Source organism: Lampris incognitus, chromosome 3 (assembly GCF_029633865.1).
Source record: "Lampris incognitus isolate fLamInc1 chromosome 3, fLamInc1.hap2, whole genome shotgun sequence".
Taxonomy (NCBI): domain Eukaryota; kingdom Metazoa; phylum Chordata; class Actinopteri; order Lampriformes; family Lampridae; genus Lampris; species Lampris incognitus.
The window spans coordinates 118108892-118121198 of record NC_079213.1 but is presented as its reverse complement, the minus strand read 5'-3'; positions in this window follow the sequence as shown (position 1 = coordinate 118121198).

Here is a 12307-nt window from a genome sequence, read left to right as displayed (position 1 = left end):
TAACCCTAACCCTAACCCTAACCCTAACCCTAACCCTAACCCTAACCCTAACCCTAACCCTAACCCTAACCCTAACCCTAACCCTAACCCTAACCCTAACCCTAACCCTAACCCTAACCCTAACCCTAACCCTAACCCTAACCCTAACCCTAACCCTAACCCTAACCCTAACCCTAACCCTAACCCTAACCCTAACCCTAACCCTAACCCTAACCCTAACCCTAACCCTAACCCTAACCCTAACCCTAACCCTAACCCTAACCCTAACCCTAACCCTAACCCTAACCCTAACCCTAACCCTAACCCTAACCCTAACCCTAACCCTAACCCTAACCCTAACCCTAACCCTAACCCTAACCCTAACCCTAACCCTAACCCTAACCCTAACCCTAACCCTAACCCTAACCCTAACCCTAACCCTAACCCTAACCCTAACCCTAACCCTAACCCTAACCCTAACCCTAACCCTAACCCTAACCCTAACCCTAACCCTAACCCTAACCCTAACCCTAACCCTAACCCTAACCCTAACCCTAACCCTAACCCTAACCCTAACCCTAACCCTAACCCTAACCCTAACCCTAACCCTAACCCTAACCCTAACCCTAACCCTAACCCTAACCCTAACCCTAACCCTAACCCTAACCCTAACCCTAACCCTAACCCTAACCCTAACCCTAACCCTAACCCTAACCCTAACCCTAACCCTAACCCTAACCCTAACCCTAACCCTAACCCTAACCCTAACCCTAACCCTAACCCTAACCCTAACCCTAACCCTAACCCTAACCCTAACCCTAACCCTAACCCTAACCCTAACCCTAACCCTAACCCTAACCCTAACCCTAACCCTAACCCTAACCCTAACCCTAACCCTAACCCTAACCCTAACCCTAACCCTAACCCTAACCCTAACCCTAACCCTAACCCTAACCCTAACCCTAACCCTAACCCTAACCCTAACCCTAACCCTAACCCTAACCCTAACCCTAACCCTAACCCTAACCCTAACCCTAACCCTAACCCTAACCCTAACCCTAACCCTAACCCTAACCCTAACCCTAACCCTAACCCTAACCCTAACCCTAACCCTAACCCTAACCCTAACCCTAACCCTAACCCTAACCCTAACCCTAACCCTAACCCTAACCCTAACCCTAACCCTAACCCTAACCCTAACCCTAACCCTAACCCTAACCCTAACCCTAACCCTAACCCTAACCCTAACCCTAACCCTAACCCTAACCCTAACCCTAACCCTAACCCTAACCCTAACCCTAACCCTAACCCTAACCCTAACCCTAACCCTAACCCTAACCCTAACCCTAACCCTAACCCTAACCCTAACCCTAACCCTAACCCTAACCCTAACCCTAACCCTAACCCTAACCCTAACCCTAACCCTAACCCTAACCCTAACCCTAACCCTAACCCTAACCCTAACCCTAACCCTAACCCTAACCCTAACCCTAACCCTAACCCTAACCCTAACCCTAACCCTAACCCTAACCCTAACCCTAACCCTAACCCTAACCCTAACCCTAACCCTAACCCTAACCCTAACCCTAACCCTAACCCTAACCCTAACCCTAACCCTAACCCTAACCCTAACCCTAACCCTAACCCTAACCCTAACCCTAACCCTAACCCTAACCCTAACCCTAACCCTAACCCTAACCCTAACCCTAACCCTAACCCTAACCCTAACCCTAACCCTAACCCTAACCCTAACCCTAACCCTAACCCTAACCCTAACCCTAACCCTAACCCTAACCCTAACCCTAACCCTAACCCTAACCCTAACCCTAACCCTAACCCTAACCCTAACCCTAACCCTAACCCTAACCCTAACCCTAACCCTAACCCTAACCCTAACCCTAACCCTAACCCTAACCCTAACCCTAACCCTAACCCTAACCCTAACCCTAACCCTAACCCTAACCCTAACCCTAACCCTAACCCTAACCCTAACCCTAACCCTAACCCTAACCCTAACCCTAACCCTAACCCTAACCCTAACCCTAACCCTAACCCTAACCCTAACCCTAACCCTAACCCTAACCCTAACCCTAACCCTAACCCTAACCCTAACCCTAACCCTAACCCTAACCCTAACCCTAACCCTAACCCTAACCCTAACCCTAACCCTAACCCTAACCCTAACCCTAACCCTAACCCTAACCCTAACCCTAACCCTAACCCTAACCCTAACCCTAACCCTAACCCTAACCCTAACCCTAACCCTAACCCTAACCCTAACCCTAACCCTAACCCTAACCCTAACCCTAACCCTAACCCTAACCCTAACCCTAACCCTAACCCTAACCCTAACCCTAACCCTAACCCTAACCCTAACCCTAACCCTAACCCTAACCCTAACCCTAACCCTAACCCTAACCCTAACCCTAACCCTAACCCTAACCCTAACCCTAACCCTAACCCTAACCCTAACCCTAACCCTAACCCTAACCCTAACCCTAACCCTAACCCTAACCCTAACCCTAACCCTAACCCTAACCCTAACCCTAACCCTAACCCTAACCCTAACCCTAACCCTAACCCTAACCCTAACCCTAACCCTAACCCTAACCCTAACCCTAACCCTAACCCTAACCCTAACCCTAACCCTAACCCTAACCCTAACCCTAACCCTAACCCTAACCCTAACCCTAACCCTAACCCTAACCCTAACCCTAACCCTAACCCTAACCCTAACCCTAACCCTAACCCTAACCCTAACCCTAACCCTAACCCTAACCCTAACCCTAACCCTAACCCTAACCCTAACCCTAACCCTAACCCTAACCCTAACCCTAACCCTAACCCTAACCCTAACCCTAACCCTAACCCTAACCCTAACCCTAACCCTAACCCTAACCCTAACCCTAACCCTAACCCTAACCCTAACCCTAACCCTAACCCTAACCCTAACCCTAACCCTAACCCTAACCCTAACCCTAACCCTAACCCTAACCCTAACCCTAACCCTAACCCTAACCCTAACCCTAACCCTAACCCTAACCCTAACCCTAACCCTAACCCTAACCCTAACCCTAACCCTAACCCTAACCCTAACCCTAACCCTAACCCTAACCCTAACCCTAACCCTAACCCTAACCCTAACCCTAACCCTAACCCTAACCCTAACCCTAACCCTAACCCTAACCCTAACCCTAACCCTAACCCTAACCCTAACCCTAACCCTAACCCTAACCCTAACCCTAACCCTAACCCTAACCCTAACCCTAACCCTAACCCTAACCCTAACCCTAACCCTAACCCTAACCCTAACCCTAACCCTAACCCTAACCCTAACCCTAACCCTAACCCTAACCCTAACCCTAACCCTAACCCTAACCCTAACCCTAACCCTAACCCTAACCCTAACCCTAACCCTAACCCTAACCCTAACCCTAACCCTAACCCTAACCCTAACCCTAACCCTAACCCTAACCCTAACCCTAACCCTAACCCTAACCCTAACCCTAACCCTAACCCATACAAACTATATTCACTTTACCTAGGTCCACGCGCTTCCCTCTCCGAAGAAATCGCCCGCCCCACATCAATTGCCCCAACAAACCGACACTCACCACTCACACAGACGACGGCAACCTGCCAAACAGCAGACCAGCCAAAAAAGTCGTCACAGCCCTCCTCAGTCCCACTACCCATCACAACACCCCAAGTAACCCCAACACCCACCACCCAACCCCGTAGCGGACCGCTAAAACCACTGACCGCCCTGCGGGACAGCCACGCTCAGGTCCATGCGCCACCCCAGACAGTAACACCACCACACACCACCCCGGACTTTGCGACTACCACCTTGGACGGACCCCTCAGGGAGTCTAACGTGGCCGTAACGACGGAGGACTCAATTCTTCCCCTCTCTCTATCCCCCACAGATCTCCCCGGCGGGCGGACCGGCTCGGTTGGGCAGCAAACCTCTCCCAGCCATCTCAAAAAAACACAGGGTGAAAAGGGTGAAACAACCATGATGAGCGGGACGCAGAAGGTCGATATGGCCGCAACAAGAGCCCATTCTGAACCCTCCACCCAACAAGATGGTGGGGCCTCGCTGCCTGGCCACCCCGGTCCGCGGGCCGCGACACCAGAAATAGACAATCGGCTCCCCACACACCCGCCATCCCCTACCACACCGTTTGCCCGGGTGCTGGGCACACCCCCCCTCCGCCAATCTCCATTCAGACCCACCTGCCACATAGCGAGAGCGCACCTTAAAATAACAGCCTGGCATTTTAAACCCCGTAGACCCATCATTATCCTTGGTGATTCAAACATCAATAGGATCCCCCCTCACCACAACCCCGAAATACAACTCGACAGTTATCCGGGAGCCACGCTGTATACTTTTCTGAAAGTATGCGAAAAGGCACCGATTTACCCGGACACCAAAATCGCGGTATTCTCAATTGGCCTCAACAACAGGGACCGGGACGCAAAACAAACCTCCATAAAACAGCTCAGAGCACTTTATAGACAGGCCAAAATCACCTTCCCAAATGCAGACATTTACTTCCCCATTATAAATTACTCCTCACGGCTCCCGCCAACCCACCAGGACAATTTGAAAATCATTAACAACACCATAGCCACACACCTCCCCTTCCTGGCAGAAATCCCACATGACACCTTCACCACGGAAAAAGATAACCTCCACTGGACAGCGTCCACAGCCCGCAATATCTTCCAACATTGGTGCAAACAATTAAATTTAACGTCGGCCTGAAGCCTAACCGGGCACGGGACGAGCACACCCCAGAACCACGACCGGAAACACACCGCAATCGGGACCTGGTCTGGAATTCAGAATCACAAATCTGTAATCTGGCAACATTGTTCACTCCCACCACACCACAACGCCATCTCCTGGAGAGGGGGCTCACCTTCATCCCACGCCCCACCAACTTTGACTGGGAGCAACTTCAAAGGGACCTACACAATTACCACAGACGATTAAAACTCAAAAATTATTTCCATCCCGACTCCCAACAACAACGACAACACAAACAATTCAGCCACCCGTCCACCTGGGAACCGGACAACACCACCCTAGACCCGGAAACACAACACCTCATCCTCCAAGATAGACTGACTCTACGCCGCTATCGTCCCCCGGCGGATGTCCCAGACAACCTACCGGGGGCCGAACGCGCAGCGCTCAAACAACTAATCCATCACCCCAACATCATTATCAAACCGGCAGACAAAGGCAGCAAAATTGTAATCATGGACAGACAACAATACTCACTGGAGGCGAACAGACAGCTAAACAACACCACCTACTATAGACCCCTGGACGATACAATACAACCCCAGACCCAAATTCAAATCCGGACCATTATTCAATCGCTACATAACAAAAAATACATTTCGGCCAAACAAAAACACTATCTATTCGGACCACAGAACCCAAGACCCCGCTATTTTTATCTCCTACCAAAAATCCACAAAGAGCCACAAACTTGGACCGTTCCCTTTGAGGTTCCTCCCGGCCGCCCTATAGTCTCGGACTGCAATAGCGCCACCTACCACATTAGCCAATACATCGACCACTTCTTGGGCCCTCTCTCCACCCGACACCCCAGCTACATTAAAGACACATACCACTTCCTGGAAATCATCCGCTCCATGGCCGTCCCCGCCAACGCGTATTTATTCACAATTGACGTTGATAGCCTGTATACCAATATTAACACACAACTGGGTTTACAAGTCATCTCATCCGTTTTTTCTCGCAACCCGGACGACACACGACCGGATGCGGAAATCCTTCAACTCCTAGAGTTGTGCCTGAAAAACAACGACTTCCTATTCAATAATCAATATTATCTCCAGGTGACCGGGACGGCCATGGGCCAGAGATTCGCACCATCCTATGCCAACCTCTACATGAGTGAATGGGAGCGAGAGGCCTTGGACAAATGCCCCCTAAAACCCACCCTCTACCTTCGGTTTTTAGACGACATTTTCGGAATCTGGCCACACGACCTGGCACAATTCTCAGACTTTATCCACATTCTCAATAATCATCACCCCTCCATCAAAATCAAACACACCATAGAATCGGAACAAATCAACTTCCTGGACACCACAGTCTATTTCAGGCCACTCGACTCCACACAGAAAACACTCCAGACCAAAGTTTATTTCAAACCAACGGACACACACTCACTATTACACAAATATAGTTACCATCCAAGACACACGTTCAAAGGCATAGTCAAATCACAACTCATCCGTTTCCATCGCATTTGCTCAGACATCTCAGATTTCCACTCAGCCACCCACATTCTGTTCAAAAGCCTCCGTAAACGAGGCTACTCCAAACGCTTCCTCCGCACCATTAAAAGCAACACCTTGGCTCCTCCCGTTCCCATTCGCTCATCACCCCCCCATCGGCCCCAGCCCCCGCCAACCCAGGTTCCCAGATCCGAGCTGCCTCCACCCTCTTCCCCCTACCTGAACCAAGGCCGGGATCCTCTAAACCCCAGCCCTGACACCCCCTCCCACCCTTATCCTGATCTTAACCACCCCCAACCCCATCCTTATCCTAACCATAACCCTAACCATAACCCCAACCCTAACCATAACCCTAACCATAACCCCAACCCTAATCCTAACCCTAAACTTAACCATGACCCTACCCCCGGTCCTTATCCTGAACCTAACTCTTCCCCCTTCCCCAATGAAGGCCTGCATCCCAACCCCCCTGTAGCGAGAGGCAGCTCGGGCCCACAACACACCGCCACAATTAGTTCACACCTCGACCCTACCCCGCCGCGGCACTTCATACCTCTCATCTCCACCTTTTCACACAAAATAACCGGTCTCCACCATGCCATAAAGAACAGTTTCTCCAGTCTACAGTCCCAGCACCCGGCTTTCCACAACAATAAAATCATATCCGCTTACAGAAAAAACAAGAGCCTCCACAACATACTGGTCAAATCACAATTCTCCGATCACAGACCCACACCCCAATTACAATATGCACACCACTACAGAAACAGAAAATACATCCACAACCCACACACCAACACAGCTATGCCCACCTTGGGCTCATTCTCCGTCAACACCACAAACGTCGTTTACATCATCACATGCACCCTCTGCGACAAACACTACATTGGGGAAACCCGACACTCGATACATACACGACTCTCACAACACATACACAACATCATGTTAGGCAAACTTCGTACCCCCCTAATCACACACTTCCAAACGCACCCCTCCTCCCACCTCATCATCTCTGGCCTTGAAAACAACGATCACTGGACCGTGGGGCAGAGGAAGAGAGCGGAAAAACAGTGGATCCACAAGCTCCGAACGACCGCACCGGGAGGCCTCAATGATGACGTTTAATTACGCCGGCCCCTGTTTGCTCATGTCCATGCATCCGCCAACAACCATCTTTATCCATTGGGGGGACTAGTTCAGACACCGTAGGCCAGTGCAAATAAAGTCAATTACCGACACCCCAAACCCCAACCCTAACCCAACCCTAATCCAGCCAGTGCCACGGATCTGGACTCCCCCCTGCAACTCAGATAATCCGGAAACCCTACGTAAAAACGACCTCCACATTCTCTCACCATATCAGATTCCTTCTGTATTCACCCTCTTTCCCCACTCCATTCCACCCCACACACACACACACACACACACACACACACGGAAAAAATAAATAAAAAAAAAAAAAAAAAAAAAAAAAATAAAAAAAAAAAAAAAAAAAAAAAAAAAAAAAAAAAAAAAAAAAATAAATAAAAAAAAAAAATAAAAAAATAAAAAAAAAAAAAAAAAAATAAAAAAAAAAATAGGTTGGTAGTGGTTGTGGTGTTTGGTTGGTGGGTGGCGCTCCGTTTGCTGCCGCCTGCGGGACTCGATCGCGGCCCGCTGGGCTGACGGGCGGGCGCGCTACCGCCACACCACATGGGCGTGGGAGTTTGCTCACACACATAGCTACACATAGTTACTTTGCCCCTCTGTCCTTCCGGGATCAATGACCAATCAGGGGGCTGCGTCTCCTGCCCCGTCGAGATTCAAAATACGAAGTGGCGTATGGGGTTGGCGCAGCGGTGTTGCCGCCGGGCTGATTGGACGCGTTTGTCCCGGAAGGGGGAGGGGGCTCCCGCGTCCACACACACTATATATACACCTTGGCTTGTCCTTTCTGCCTGTTCACCTCTGATGAAGCAACGTCTAGTTGCGAAACGTTGGGTGTTTGAACTCCGATGCGCTCGGGTATCGCTTCTTTTTTTAAAAAGGAATTTTCCGATTAGAGTTGTGCTCCCACTTCTTTGATCGGATGATTGGCTGTCGCAACATTATTAATTTCAAAACGGCGGTGGGGGACTCTTTTCCTCGGCCGCGCGCCCGGCCCGGGGCGTGCTGGGCCGCTCGCCCGGAGACGTCCACGCGGTCGGAGACTTCGACGAAAGCCGGGGGACGTGGTTTCGGCGGCGGCCGGGCCCGGGGCGGCGGCCGGGACGCCGGGCCGGCGCGTACTGAGGTAGGAGCCCGCCACCAGTCTAATTCTTCTTTTTTTCAGGAGCGGACCGACGCATTGGAGTTAACAGGTATGAACGGACAGCCAACACACAGAGCACACGCACGCGACTTCCATCCACGACCACACATGTCCATCGCCACACACCCAACACATAGATCACGACATGCGCGCGTACACGCGCACACGCACACACCGCCTCACATGCGGACCGGATACCCTTGCACACGCACACAATCTCGGCAGCCACTCACCTACAGACCCATCCAGCCGTCGACCCCAGAAACTAGACACAACAGCAAACGGTATTATAGGCTCATTCAGGCCACATACCACAAACGTGTCATAGATGAGGCCATAGCCACGAAAACATTTCCCCCCGGTATGATGAGACAAGTTAACAAACTCACGGCCTTCATCAAACCGGCAGCTCCCACACAACACACACACAACAGAGTGGCAGAAAACACCATCTCCTGGATGGAAAACAACATGGCCATTTTACAGGAACATTACCGGGCCACTATGGCAACCTTCACTGACACACCCAAAGATGCCTTAGCCCTCCGGATTGCTATTGGTTGGGCTAGGAAGAAATATGGCCAAAAACTCAAACAGGACACCATTCACACAGTAGAACACATCTTAGACATTCACCCACACAATCGCACACCAGCCGACCCACAACCCTGCCCCCCCCCTCCTCCCCCTCCTCCTCCTCCCCCTCCCCGCGCTCATCACACACTCACCGCAAATACACAATCTCGGCCACTCATCCAAGGGGGGACAGAAGAAGACTTTCCACCCCTACCGAGGGCAAGGGCCCCATACAAACTATATTCACTTTACCTAGGTCCACGCGCTTCCCTCTCCGAAGAAATCGCCCGCCCCACATCAATTGCCCCAACAAACCGACACTCACCACTCACACAGACGACGGCAACCTGCCAAACAGCAGACCAGCCAAAAAAGTCGTCACAGCCCTCCTCAGTCCCACTACCCATCACAACACCCCAAGTAACCCCAACACCCACCACCCAACCCCGTAGCGGACCGCTAAAACCACTGACCGCCCTGCGGGACAGCCACGCTCAGGTCCATGCGCCACCCCAGACAGTAACACCACCACACACCACCCCGGACTTTGCGACTACCACCTTGGACGGACCCCTCAGGGAGTCTAACGTGGCCGTAACGACGGAGGACTCAATTCTTCCCCTCTCTCTATCCCCCACAGATCTCCCCGGCGGGCGGACCGGCTCGGTTGGGCAGCAAACCTCTCCCAGCCATCTCAAAAAAACACAGGGTGAAAAGGGTGAAACAACCATGATGAGCGGGACGCAGAAGGTCGATATGGCCGCAACAAGAGCCCATTCTGAACCCTCCACCCAACAAGATGGTGGGGCCTCGCTGCCTGGCCACCCCGGTCCGCGGGCCGCGACACCAGAAATAGACAATCGGCTCCCCACACACCCGCCATCCCCTACCACACCGTTTGCCCGGGTGCTGGGCACACCCCCCCTCCGCCAATCTCCATTCAGACCCACCTGCCACATAGCGAGAGCGCACCTTAAAATAACAGCCTGGCATTTTAAACCCCGTAGACCCATCATTATCCTTGGTGATTCAAACATCAATAGGATCCCCCCTCACCACAACCCCGAAATACAACTCGACAGTTATCCGGGAGCCACGCTGTATACTTTTCTGAAAGTATGCGAAAAGGCACCGATTTACCCGGACACCAAAATCGCGGTATTCTCAATTGGCCTCAACAACAGGGACCGGGACGCAAAACAAACCTCCATAAAACAGCTCAGAGCACTTTATAGACAGGCCAAAATCACCTTCCCAAATGCAGACATTTACTTCCCCATTATAAATTACTCCTCACGGCTCCCGCCAACCCACCAGGACAATTTGAAAATCATTAACAACACCATAGCCACACACCTCCCCTTCCTGGCAGAAATCCCACATGACACCTTCACCACGGAAAAAGATAACCTCCACTGGACAGCGTCCACAGCCCGCAATATCTTCCAACATTGGTGCAAACAATTAAATTTAACGTCGGCCTGAAGCCTAACCGGGCACGGGACGAGCACACCCCAGAACCACGACCGGAAACACACCGCAATCGGGACCTGGTCTGGAATTCAGAATCACAAATCTGTAATCTGGCAACATTGTTCACTCCCACCACACCACAACGCCATCTCCTGGAGAGGGGGCTCACCTTCATCCCACGCCCCACCAACTTTGACTGGGAGCAACTTCAAAGGGACCTACACAATTACCACAGACGATTAAAACTCAAAAATTATTTCCATCCCGACTCCCAACAACAACGACAACACAAACAATTCAGCCACCCGTCCACCTGGGAACCGGACAACACCACCCTAGACCCGGAAACACAACACCTCATCCTCCAAGATAGACTGACTCTACGCCGCTATCGTCCCCCGGCGGATGTCCCAGACAACCTACCGGGGGCCGAACGCGCAGCGCTCAAACAACTAATCCATCACCCCAACATCATTATCAAACCGGCAGACAAAGGCAGCAAAATTGTAATCATGGACAGACAACAATACTCACTGGAGGCGAACAGACAGCTAAACAACACCACCTACTATAGACCCCTGGACGATACAATACAACCCCAGACCCAAATTCAAATCCGGACCATTATTCAATCGCTACATAACAAAAAATACATTTCGGCCAAACAAAAACACTATCTATTCGGACCACAGAACCCAAGACCCCGCTATTTTTATCTCCTACCAAAAATCCACAAAGAGCCACAAACTTGGACCGTTCCCTTTGAGGTTCCTCCCGGCCGCCCTATAGTCTCGGACTGCAATAGCGCCACCTACCACATTAGCCAATACATCGACCACTTCTTGGGCCCTCTCTCCACCCGACACCCCAGCTACATTAAAGACACATACCACTTCCTGGAAATCATCCGCTCCATGGCCGTCCCCGCCAACGCGTATTTATTCACAATTGACGTTGATAGCCTGTATACCAATATTAACACACAACTGGGTTTACAAGTCATCTCATCCGTTTTTTCTCGCAACCCGGACGACACACGACCGGATGCGGAAATCCTTCAACTCCTAGAGTTGTGCCTGAAAAACAACGACTTCCTATTCAATAATCAATATTATCTCCAGGTGACCGGGACGGCCATGGGCCAGAGATTCGCACCATCCTATGCCAACCTCTACATGAGTGAATGGGAGCGAGAGGCCTTGGACAAATGCCCCCTAAAACCCACCCTCTACCTTCGGTTTTTAGACGACATTTTCGGAATCTGGCCACACGACCTGGCACAATTCTCAGACTTTATCCACATTCTCAATAATCATCACCCCTCCATCAAAATCAAACACACCATAGAATCGGAACAAATCAACTTCCTGGACACCACAGTCTATTTCAGGCCACTCGACTCCACACAGAAAACACTCCAGACCAAAGTTTATTTCAAACCAACGGACACACACTCACTATTACACAAATATAGTTACCATCCAAGACACACGTTCAAAGGCATAGTCAAATCACAACTCATCCGTTTCCATCGCATTTGCTCAGACATCTCAGATTTCCACTCAGCCACCCACATTCTGTTCAAAAGCCTCCGTAAACGAGGCTACTCCAAACGCTTCCTCCGCACCATTAAAAGCAACACCTTGGCTCCTCCCGTTCCCATTCGCTCATCACCCCCCCATCGGCCCCAGCCCCCGCCAA